General features: G+C 35.5%; 1 protein-coding gene across 2 annotated transcripts in view; it reads right to left on the reverse strand.

Moving 5' to 3' along the window:
* The window catches only part of LOC145291530 (hsp90 co-chaperone Cdc37-like), a 102794-nt gene that overhangs the window by 53820 nt on the left and 36836 nt on the right, over positions 1-12138 (reverse strand). Inside the window, exon 1 of one of the 2 annotated variants that reach the window (XM_080137522.1) lies at positions 2990-3102. The exons of the other annotated variant lie outside the window; for it this stretch is intronic. The gene's annotated coding sequence lies outside the window, so the exon portion shown is untranslated. Of the gene's footprint in view, positions 1-2989; positions 3103-12138 lie in introns of those variants that run through there. 2 annotated transcript variants of the gene reach the window in all.

The raw sequence follows: 12138 nt of genomic DNA on the forward strand, positions 1-12138 counted from the left end.
AGGTGTACTTATCACTTTCTTTTAACCCCCCCTCTCTACTCAGTCACGTTATCTTTTGAACACACTTTTTCTTCGACAAATGCGAACATAGATACATATTAGCAAGGTTACCTGACGTTACCCGGGGCATAGATAACAAAACAGAAAAGTAAAAAGTGTCTTTAACATATTTCTTTGCACCCTCTCTCTCTTTCTTTCTCTCTCTCTCTCTCTCTCTCTCCACATATTTTTTTAGGATACCTTTTGAACACACCTTTCCTTCGACTGATTCCTTTCTTCCTTATTCTCTTCTTTATTTCTCTTTGGCAACTTATTCAATATTTGTCATTTTCGTTATTAGCGTTAGTAGAAGAGTACAAGAGAGAAATGGGTTAGTAGGTTGAAAGTGTTCTTGTGTAGAGATAGAATTAATATCTGGTTGAAGAAGAGAACAGTTCAGTTCTGTTTACACATGTTTATAGCTAGTAGTCGTCGGTACGAAGGAAGCCGTTTAAAAGAGAAAGAAAGAGCAAAGACTTCAGTGCGTTTACATATTGTCGTAGGTGAGCGTGAGTTGTATATTCTCTAGCATGACAAAGAGTGTTCGTGTGGGTGCAGCACGTGGAAATAAATGGTAGTTAGAAGAGAGCCATAGTTAGCTTGTAGTACTCACGTTCAGCCGGGTGCTAAAGCGCCCCCCCGGCGATGTGTACTGCAGGGCTTAGCAGTGAGAAAGAGGATTAATGGTTACAGATTTCGCCTTTTATATACTCTGTCACGTGATAGAGAGCTGGCTTGTGATTGGACAAGCCAGGGAATTTTCAAATCTCGTTGAGAGAAGTAGCTCCTGCCTGTGATGTAGCGGGCGTCGGCTGCTACACCTGTTATTCGATATCTACATTCTTGGAAAAAATTTTATTTGCGTTTATCGTTATATTTAATAAATTTGTAGATTTTTTCTTTACAATCACATACCAGCAGGGCTACTCGGCGTTGCTCCGGACACAAATATCGTTATACACACATTAAACAAGTTCACATATTACAACACTTACGAAGAATCCTTGGTAAAATTATTTACTACAAAATTCAAGCAAGCAAGCAAGCAAGCAAGGGCGCCCGGACGATCGACAGATTTTATCATTATTAAGATTCATAATATTTATGCATTAATCATTTTTATAAAGGTGTGTCTTAAAGATATACATCTGATATCTTTGATCGGTTCTTTTCTTTTTATTCGTTTAGAAGTTGACTTTCATCTTTATATATTGGTATTTATTTGCTTCCCCACGTGAGAAAAATGTGACTTGCTTGTTGTGTTGATAGCATATTTATTCCTTACTTTTCTGCAGTTATTTCCTCCATTATAAACCGTACACCGCCCCCCTCTCTTTCTATTCGTCAATCATTCTTGTATCTATATTTTTCGTTACCTAGCTGCAGACACGCCCCTTGTGCTCGCACATTATACATCTCACCTATCCTCTCTAACATCGTTATGAACACGACTCTCCTCACTCAATTATTACCCGTTCTTCATCTTCCCATTCGCCCCCACACCTGATGTAATGGCTGCTTGTTCTCTCGCACGCCGCCCATTTTTGCACGGATCATTTCATTTGTCAATCGTTTTCTTATTCTCTCGAATTCCGCACTTCTTTCACTGGAATACTTTTTTATCCCCTCTCCTCCTTCGATCACACTTATTTTTCTCTTTTCTTTCCATTCTCTAATTTCTCATATTTTCGTCGCATATTTCTCCTCAAATTAGCAACAATCTTGCTCCCCACTACTTATTCGAAATATGTATGATTCATTTTTCTCTAAAACATTCTTGTCCAAAACTTTTGCAGATCAGACCGAACTCGCACCCCGTCCGAAACCGTACCTCATGATTCTCTCTCTCTCTTTCTCTCTCTTTCTCTCTCTCTCTCTCTCACACACACACACACACACACACACACACACACACACACACACACACACACACACACACACACACACACACATACACACAATGTGTATTTAGGCATCGTTTTTCATTTAGGCAAACATTGTTAGACATAATAGAACTATTCAGCTTAGTGATACCTTTTTTTTTTTTTTATTTCTCCCGTGATTTTTTGAGCCAAAACTAAACAAATTAATGGGTGTTTCATGTGTATCACGAACGTTTTTGATTCATTGTCGAATCATCTTCAGGTGACAAAAACAAACAAAAGTCTGAAGAAATGAAGAGAATAAAAACAACACCCCAGAACGCGCACGTGAAATCAGTTGGATGTCAAAAGAACGAGTCAAGGAAGTTCCAAGAGAGGCGTTAACAATTTTAATTCCGAGACGCCAGAATTAGCATCACGGTATGAATTGCATTACTGTTACTGGGTTCATACGTAATTTTATTTGTTATGTTTCAATAAAGACAACTTCAAGTATTTTTTGAATTGGTTTCAAAATGTATCATTTTTGTATTATTAACTGAAATTTGTACTAAATCAGATAATAGGAGGTTATATTTTTGTAAATGCTTGTAAATTGAGCTTGAGTGTACAAGGGCGATGAGATAAGGGAGTGATTGTAAAACCAATGCATCTATTATTATTATTATTATTATTATTATTATTATTATTATTATTATTATTATTATTATTATTATTTGTTGATGTTGTTGGTATTGTTGCTGCTACATTCTCCCAAGAGACATTTAAACTTATAAAAACCAGTGTTTTATGTGTTGTAAAAGCACTTCTCTCAAACCTAATAAATAGTAAAAACTGTACATCATATGACAAAGAAAAAAAATTGAATGATAATTTTGGTGCCAGGAAGAAGCAAGTAGCGGAAGAATATTTCCGTATTTAACAAGTGGCAGTTGTCAAAGATATCAAGATTAAAATAAGGATCCACACATGTGAAGAATCAAAATACATCAATGCCAATCATGCGGAGCAAAAAATCTCTTTTTAGTTGAGTAATGCTAAAATTTCCGAAAAGAAAGAATTGTTACCTTGTCTTGAAAATCAATTTATATGATGCCCTATGATTACGGCAATATCGCGTTGACACACCGGTTCCCGTCAGATCACCGAAGTTAAGCAACGATGAGCCTGGCCAGTACCAGATGGGTGACCATTTGAGACTTTTGATGTGCTGTATGTGCTCTCCGCGTATCTCGGTATTGTTTCCAGTCGTCCTGGACTCAAGCAGTGCCGATTCAGGAGAGGTGTGGTTAGGAATTGCGCAACCCTTGCCATACGATTTCACGCGCAGCTGCCACTGTAGGGGATGTCCTTTGTCTTTCGAGACTGAACGGAGGCATTTTATTTTATGATGCCACCACTGTTTTATTATAAAATTGAACGGATTCTCAAATGGATGAATCTTTTATAATGCAGAGATTTATTTGCAATTTTCCTTTGTTTTATTTTTATTTTTATTTTGTTTATATTTTCTCCCTTTTAAGATTGTACTGCTGGGTATGGGGCAGCCAAACCAGCTGCCAACATTGCCCTGCTTTTTATTGAAACCAGCCAAGAGCTCTTTTTAGTATCCTCGTTGTTCCCTTAAGTACAATTGTCTTGGTCTCTTTTGCACTTGGTTCACCAGGAATATTAGTTAGGTAGGATTTCAGGTTCTTCTTCATAAGCCCTGTGACACCTATAATAACTGGTATGATTGATATCTCCCTAAGATTCCAGTTTCTTTTCATATCATATATGAGACCTTGATATTTGGTCTGTTTCTCCCTTTCAGCTCTGTCTAGACCTCCATCATTAGGGACACTCACTTCAACCAAGGTTGCCACTTTCTCTGACTCTATATATCTATGTAAAAATTACATCGTATTTTTTTTTTATAATAAAACTATTCGTATTTTTTTTTAAATTATCGATCTATTGGATCTCTTATTTAAGACATATCACCGTATCATATATTACGGTATTTTGAGCTATATTTCGATAGGTTGAACTGTAAATGACGAGAATCAACATGGCGGTTCAAACCCAGAGTGATTAGTTACGCATTAAAATGTTTGAATTTGTCATCGTTTTCTTTACATTGCTAAACGCATTTTTATTTAGAGGGACAGAACGAACATCCGGTAAATACATCCATTTGCAATAATGGAATAATTTGTGTGTGCAAGTTTTTTTGTTTTTTGTTTTTTTTATGTCATTATTATTTGGTCACGTCTCGGATTTCGGTTGCCTGTTGCAACAACGTGAAGAATTTCCGTTTCCGGTTCTTTAAGTGATTGGATAAAGAAAACTAAAAATATAAAGGAGTGGAGATGAGATAGTTTGAATGGCAAGACTGTAAAATTATGAGTAGAGGAGAAAGAATGGATTGTTATAGCAATGGAGTAATGTGGAGTGCGGGGGGGGGGACTATTTTTTTATGGAGCATGAGGCAAAATGAAAACAGAAAATAAGGACATACGTTTTTAGGGGAAAAATCAGAGAGAGAGAGAGAGGGGAAGATAGGGTGGGTGGGAATAGATATCGACGTCAGAAAGAATAAAAAGTAAAATTTATATGAAAACAACGATACGTGCCTCCTATAAACAGGCCAAGTCTAACATAAGGTTTGTTTAAGTCAGTGAATTATAGACGCTTTGGAACACAAATAACTAACTAAACAAAAGAAAAATGACTTTAGTTCCTTCGGCACTCCCTACAATTAAGAGTGTCACGAGTATCACGGATTGCCTCTGATCACTTCGTTTGAGTTAATTCAGACGATGGAGGCATAAACTTGTAGAGGTGTCAGTCATATTGATATCTCTTTAGTATTCGCCACTCTTTAAAGGGAGAGGAAGAGAGAAGGAGAGAAAGAGGGAGAGAGAGGAAGACACATTAACAAACGATAAGCAAAACAATTTAAAACACTATAACAAGTATAATGCTGAATTATTCGGTGTAAAAGGCAATGATGAGGGAGAGGGGGGAAATGGCTAAAAACACGGAGAGAGAGAGAGAGAGAGAGAGAGAGAGAGAGAGAGAGAGAGAGTAAAGGAAACGTGCAAGAGCAAGTGGATAAATTAAAAGAAAAATAAGGAAAAAAATGAATAAAACAAAAACAAACAAAACCAAAAAACACCGTCAACATTATACGCTGCCATATGTGTTTATTTTAAACGAATTGTTTTTCTTGGTTTTATTCAAAATGAATTCAACCGTCGATTATTCTCTTCTGAATGCGATAGACCAAAATTGTTTCTGTCGTCCCCTCCACATTCTTTTTTTTTTAATTCATTATCCGAATCACGTTCGCAATCGGTAAATAAAATGCACTTAACGTGAGATATGAATATCTTAACCTTTTATAAAGTCGCCATATTATGAAGAAAAACAGAGGCCTGGTCGAAACGTTGAACATCACATTGAATTAATATTCAACACAGAATATAAACCGGGCAATATAACATGTATCAACGCTATCGGCTGAAAAAAAAATCATTAAAAAAAATCCTGTTTTTACCTTAATAAAAATAGAAACTTTTCATGTATATTGTTATTGGAATTGGAAGCGTTTTCAGCGGAATAACAATGCACGCGATTTGTCGGTCAGATTCTCAAAGTTAAACCAATATAATATTATATATGATTCTGACTTATTATTTTCATTGATTATTGTTGCATCATGTTCTTTTCAATAAAATAAACGTATTTCGCGTCAGTTTTATTTAAAAGGTACTTATTCCAGCTCAAAAATTTTGTAAAATTGAAACAGTTTTACATAATGCCCCAAAAGAAACATCAAATTAAATAATTAATGAAAAACAAATTTAATCAATTCTTTATCGATTTTAGCTATCAAATATACAATTATATTTATTTAAAATAAATATTAGCCTATTCATTTTTAATGCTATTTGAATGATATAATAAGTGATAATAATATTTCATTTATAGCAATTATTTATACTGTAATTCAGCAAGAGGCTGTGATTGCAAATGGCTTGGCACTGGGTAACTGCTTTTTCTTATTCTCCACAAAAATCATTTGAATACATAAACCCCCTCCCCTAAAAAAACGCGTTTAATTGCAGCTTTTTATGAAGTATTTTCATTTTTATATATTAAAAAATATAAGAATCGGCAGTTAAAGTGACAAAATTTATAATACATTTAAATTTCTGGAATAATTTATTGCAATCTCTAGACATGAGAGAAACAACAGCAGCAAGAACAATCAATTTACATTCATAAAGCAAGATTGTCGACCACTAAAATATATATAAAAAAATAATGATAAGATATTTGCACATTTATTATTAAATAATTTTGGTTCATTTTAGTAGTGTATCAAACAAGGACATATATACGCACAGCACCAACGGCAGCTCCCTCCTGATACTGTCAATCACAATGCGAGCAGTCATAACAATTTTCCTGTGTGCAACAATGATCATCTTTATCACAGCGTCTACAACACACCCGTTTTTTCTATAATTAATAGCTTCCCCCGACCTCCAATCATCATCATCATCATCATCATCATCATCATCTGCAGCAGCAGCAGCAGCAGCAGCAAACAATTTTCAATGAAATCCAGATAACATTTTTTCTTGCTATCATACACTTATTTTACGCGCAAATCGATAATATATTTCTTTTAATTTAACTTATTATTCCATCTTATTATTAAATTGATATTTTATGCGATGCCCATCTGAGAAACGTCTGGTAAATACCGCTAGTCTTTCTTCAATTAGCATTGTTAATTGTTTTCAAGCCTAACACATATTGATATCATAATAATTCCTAACCTTTGCAGCAATATTTGCCGATATGAGTAATCAGAAACGCAAACGCTAAAGAGTGTTGTGATTTGCTAAGTGCACACTTCACATCCAAACAAGATTTCAAGAATAGTTAGAGTGCCAGTAAAGGCTGTTTATAATGTAAAAAAAAAAAAAAAAAATATAGAATAATAATTAGCAAAACTATTATGAAGAAGTCTGGAATATATAAAAAAAATGTTTTATTAAATCTCTCAACTCAAATACCTTAAAGAATCCAACCAAATCGATGAGAAAAATGGCACTTGAATTTGAAGTAGAAAACAAGATAATTAGAAATACAGTAAAATATAATTTGAAGTTAAAGTCTTACATAAGAACACCGGAACACTTGTGGACAACATGCTGTGTTATTGAATCTATATATTAATACGATAGTATGTGTGTATTTTGTGTGTCACGCTTACATCTTTTTCTTCCAAGTGACTGGCGTTTAATTTTTATATCCTTCCATTTCTTATAATAAATAATTTTATCCAGAATTCTTCATAAGTTTTCGTTTCGATTTCGATTATGGCTGATACAGCAAAGTCATATGGATATATATTTTTACTTTTGAAATCACAACTTTATAATACATAAGAATAGATAGAAAATTGATTTTGTAATAATATATATGAAATCTGCATAAATTAAAATATCATATTTAAGCGTATTTTACGACCAGGCTACACCGGGCGTCCCTTTTAGCTTAGATAAATACTTTTACAGTTTTAACAAAAATGCTACCATAATATCAAGGCATCTCCATTTATGCTAAATATCCACAGAATGCCAACATCAATATATTACATATGAAAGAGTCCACTGTGGAATTTCTCGCTAGTATATAATTTTCTAGTTTGCACTTTTCGAATGCTTGCGAAATTATATGCTGCATATCAAATTATTAACGAGTTTATATTTTATTAATTATTTAAGAAACTAGTGAATAAAAATCCATGAAACTTTGAGAAGGTGCTTACAATACTATTCAGTTACTCCAGTTAAAAGATAATAGTATTTAAAGCAGTATTAGCGAAACTATGGCAGAAGATAGGAATATCTGTTGATTTCAGTGTGTCAAATTATTAACGAGGTTGAGAAAAAAAACACAAGATACCCATAACTTTTTTATTGAAATAATTTTCAAACATTAAATTAACTACGAAAAATGCTTAGAACACAATAACTACATTGCCATTTCTATGTTGGCATAATTAGTAGGGTATACGCGATCCTTTTTTATGAATAACTTGTAAAAGACGTTGGTCCACAGAATTAGTCAAATTTGTGATTTCGTCAACAGCTATTCCTCGCGATACCTCTTGGAGAGCATCCCACAACATTTTTGCTCTTAAATTGGCGTCCACTTGCAAAGATGCGTTGCTTCATGATACTCCAAAGGTTCTCAACTGGGTTCAAATCTAGTGAATTTGCAGGCTGCTCCATCTTCCATAGCCCAGAGTACCCCGGTTGTTGCAAATACTCTTTGCTTTTGTTTGCTGCATGCATAAAAATAATGGTTCTTCTGAACATCAACCTTTGCTTCTTTAGCCAAGGTTCAAAATGCTGCTTCAGAAAAGCTATGTAAGCATTTGACGTCATTTTTACGCCTTCTGGGACTCTCCATGAGCCAACTAAAGTACCTCCGGTAATCCCAGCCCAAATCGTTATCCCACTGCCACCTTGTTGGCGCCTTATGATGATGTCGTCCATCTAGGATCCATCCCTTGCTCCAGCCATCTGGGCCATCAAGAGTGACACGCACTTCATCCGTGAACAAAACTTTGGAAAACTCCATTTTCATGTTGTACTCTGCCCATTTCAATCGGTTTTGTATGTGACGTTGCTTTAATGGAGGCTTTGTCACAAGCTAAACAGACTTTGCCAATTCTTTCAGAAGGCGACATCAAGTACTTTTTGAGACATTCTTCAATCCGGCTTGGCCAAAGATTCTCGACTTGTCTGTCCAGGGTTCTTATCAACTTCACGTTTAATTTGGAGTAGAGAACGGCATGAAACAACTCTAGATTTACCTTTATCAGCTCTCTTACGTACCTTTGTAGGGCCCTTGACAAAGTTCTTCACAGTTTGATGGTATCTTCCTATCATTTTAGATATTTCGAGAGTAGTTTTACCTTTTGCTAGCTGTTCTGTAATAGTACTCTTTTTATAACTACCCAAACCACCTTTACGACCCATTTTATTGACGAAACAAACTGCCTTGTTAATAATTTGGCACACCGCAAACACCGTGGATTCACCAATTACGATAAGTTGTTTACATTGCGTGGAACAGTACAAAAATTTCCCAGTACATGAAGCTCATCATTGCCAACGTTTCTGAAGCTTTTGATACGAAACTACCGGTAAGTTTCTGAAACTGGTAAAAAAATGACAGTTCGATAATAATTTGACATGCAGTGTATATATACACTTGACAATTCTTTTCCCGCTGTTCTGAAAATCAACACAGACGAATTTTATCAACAAAGAAGTTTATTTACAATACAATAATGACCGTCGAAGAGAGAGAGAGAGAGAGAGAGAGAGAGAGAGAGAGAGAGAGAGAGAGAGAGAGAGAGAGAGAGAGAGATAACATTGCATTTAGCTGTAAGGATGGGTGTGTGTGTGGGGGGGGGGCAAATGACGACGAAAAAATGTCACACACACTGGACGACTGTCGGTCATCTCTCTTTTTCTCTTTCTGGTCGTTTATGTTAACTGTGTCTCATAAAGACATCAATGGACATTCCTGAAATGTAAATATTAAAAATATTTAATTGTTCCTTTCTCATTTTGCATTGCACAAATCTAACTTCCCGACCTAGAATTTTCGATGATAATTACAATTCCGATCATTTTTATTAGGACACAAGAATGTAAATCAAACTCCATCGTGAATGTACGTGTGTGCACACCACCGATCGGCATCGCCTCAAATCAATATATAACAAACAGTTCTGAAGAAACGGAGATTGAAAAGGTGCAATAAAATTATTACATTGTTCAAGAAAATACCCTTTATTGTAAAGATCTTTTCAGATGAAAAGATCTTTACTGTTAGTGCTATTCTGAATCGCAAAGATGACAGATTTATTGCAAAATTCATAGCTGAGGTTAAGAAGAAAACATATCACTAAAATTCATAGCTTTTGCTGTTATAGCTTCCATTGAATAGAAAATGCCTATAAAATTCTACAAAGCAAATGAAAAGATGTTTGTTAATACTTACTACAAAATTATTAAATTCCAGATATTGTCATGGCTTAAAGCAAACAGCCCAGATGGTAATTATGTTAGAGTGCTTCAGCGTAACTTTACTTTAGTAATTCATAAAAATAAAACTGAAAATAAAGAAATAAAATCTGTGTCAGTATTTTTTAGTCGCGTGCAAGCGACTCTATAAGTCAATCCGTCGGTTGGTCTGTCGGTCGGTCTGCCACACTTTTGTGCTTGGCCTTTTTGGTTAAGATCAAAGGTCTGTTGTTAATAGATGCTGTTCTTAGCTTTTTAAGCTTTTTTTGGCCTTTTGGCCAAGATTTTTCTTTAAACGAAATAAATTAAATATGAAGATCAAAGTGTAGTATCTGTTCCAGCAGATACTGCAAGCAAAGACAATATGTGGGGGCGACCCCACATATAAGACCTTGGTCAATGTAGGGGAAACCCTTCATACCAATTGTCACTAGCCAGCTCCTCTACCCCCCGGGGAGTTGGTCTCCATTTCCCCTTCACTTCTCGCATTAAAAATCGGCCTTGTGCCTAATTTGCTCGGTGGAGGAGCAAATAAATACAGCTTTTTCTTGGCCTTCGGGCCGGGATCAAAGTGTAGTATCTGTTCCGGCAGATACTGCAAGCAAAGACCATATGTGGGGGCAATCCTTCATACAAATTGTTACTATCCAGCTCCTCTACTCCCCGGGGAGTTGGTCCCCATTTCCCCTTCAGTCATCACATAAAAATCGGCCTTGTGCCTAATTTGCTTGGTGGGGGAGCAAATAAATACCCTTTTTCTTGGTCTTTTGGCCAAGATCAAAGTGTAGTATCTGTCCGGCCGGATTCCAGTTATTCTTAAGGTCATTCAATTCATCCTTAAGTGTATTAAAGTCATTCTAAGTCCTTTACTTTTTATTTATTTAAGTCATTTCAGCCTATTTTTCGGTCATTTTAGTTTATCTTTAAGAATTTCATGTCAATCCTACATTCACGCATTCATTCATTACACGAGAGCACACGACTAATGGCTATTGGCCTTGTTCTTTATACAAAACGTTTTTATTACCGTTACTTTTCGGCATCACTTAAAACCCCAACCTGCTGTCACCTGTCCATTTTAGCATGCTTCTCATTTTGTCTTTTGGCACCGAGTTTGTTTCTTCGACCACCTGATGCATTTTTATCTCTTTTTTTTTTCCTTTTTTCTTTTCGCACACACTTCCTAATATTTCGTATAATAAAAATACAATTGTATTCCAAAAAGGGTAGAATTAAAAATTGAAATATTAGAATTTATAAAAAATGGTCGCAAATTAAAGTGACAGAAAATCAGTGGCAAAATAACAGACAAATAATTATAGTAAAGATTGATAACTGGGAAATCATTGAATAATAAGTACAACAAAGTCAAGTGGGATACAAAAGGTAAGGAAAATTTATACCTTAGTGGAGTCGGGAAAGGTGAAAGTAGGAAAACCCAATGACTGGTGAGAATACGAAGAACATTTATATCCAGAACAGGGTTAGTGATACAGGAAGATTAGTAAGTCCGTGAGTAGACATCTCTGTATGACATCTGGATAGCTCTCATTGAGCGGTCTATGCGTGCTGCTTATATGGCTAATGGATTAGTGATTATAAGGGTGTGTACGTCCCCACAACACTTAGAATAAAAAACAAAACAATAAGAAAATAAGAATAAGAAAAAGAATAAAAGATAGAAGAAAGCATGTAGGATGGTTAAAGTCCTAAATAAAGACTGGGTAGAAGCAGGGGCCAATTTGCAACCCATTTACCTAACTACAAAAAAGAATAGATAAGGTCAGAGGCAGAAGGTTATAAGAAGCCTACAAAAGAACAAGCCAGGTATGCAACAAAGTCAACCCCGCTCATTGCAAGTAAAAAAAACACAACCTGGTCCACCAAATAGTTCATAGCAATGTAAGGTAAAAATAGTTCAAGCATATTAAAATGGCTAAAAGGTACGATCTGTAGTGCCCGCAATCGATTGAGGAATCGTTTTTCCTACTCAGGAGCCTGTCTCTATCCCTAAATCCGGCAACAAACAGTCTTTCGCTGAAACACAGACAACAAGGTGAGCTGAGAGACCTGCAGATGCCAGACTTCCCCAAAATATCCCATTTCACAAC

The sequence above is a fragment of the Euprymna scolopes genome, chromosome 12 (assembly GCF_053919585.1).
Source record: "Euprymna scolopes isolate OS-2025 chromosome 12, ASM5391958v1, whole genome shotgun sequence".
Lineage (NCBI taxonomy): Eukaryota > Metazoa > Mollusca > Cephalopoda > Sepiida > Sepiolidae > Euprymna > Euprymna scolopes.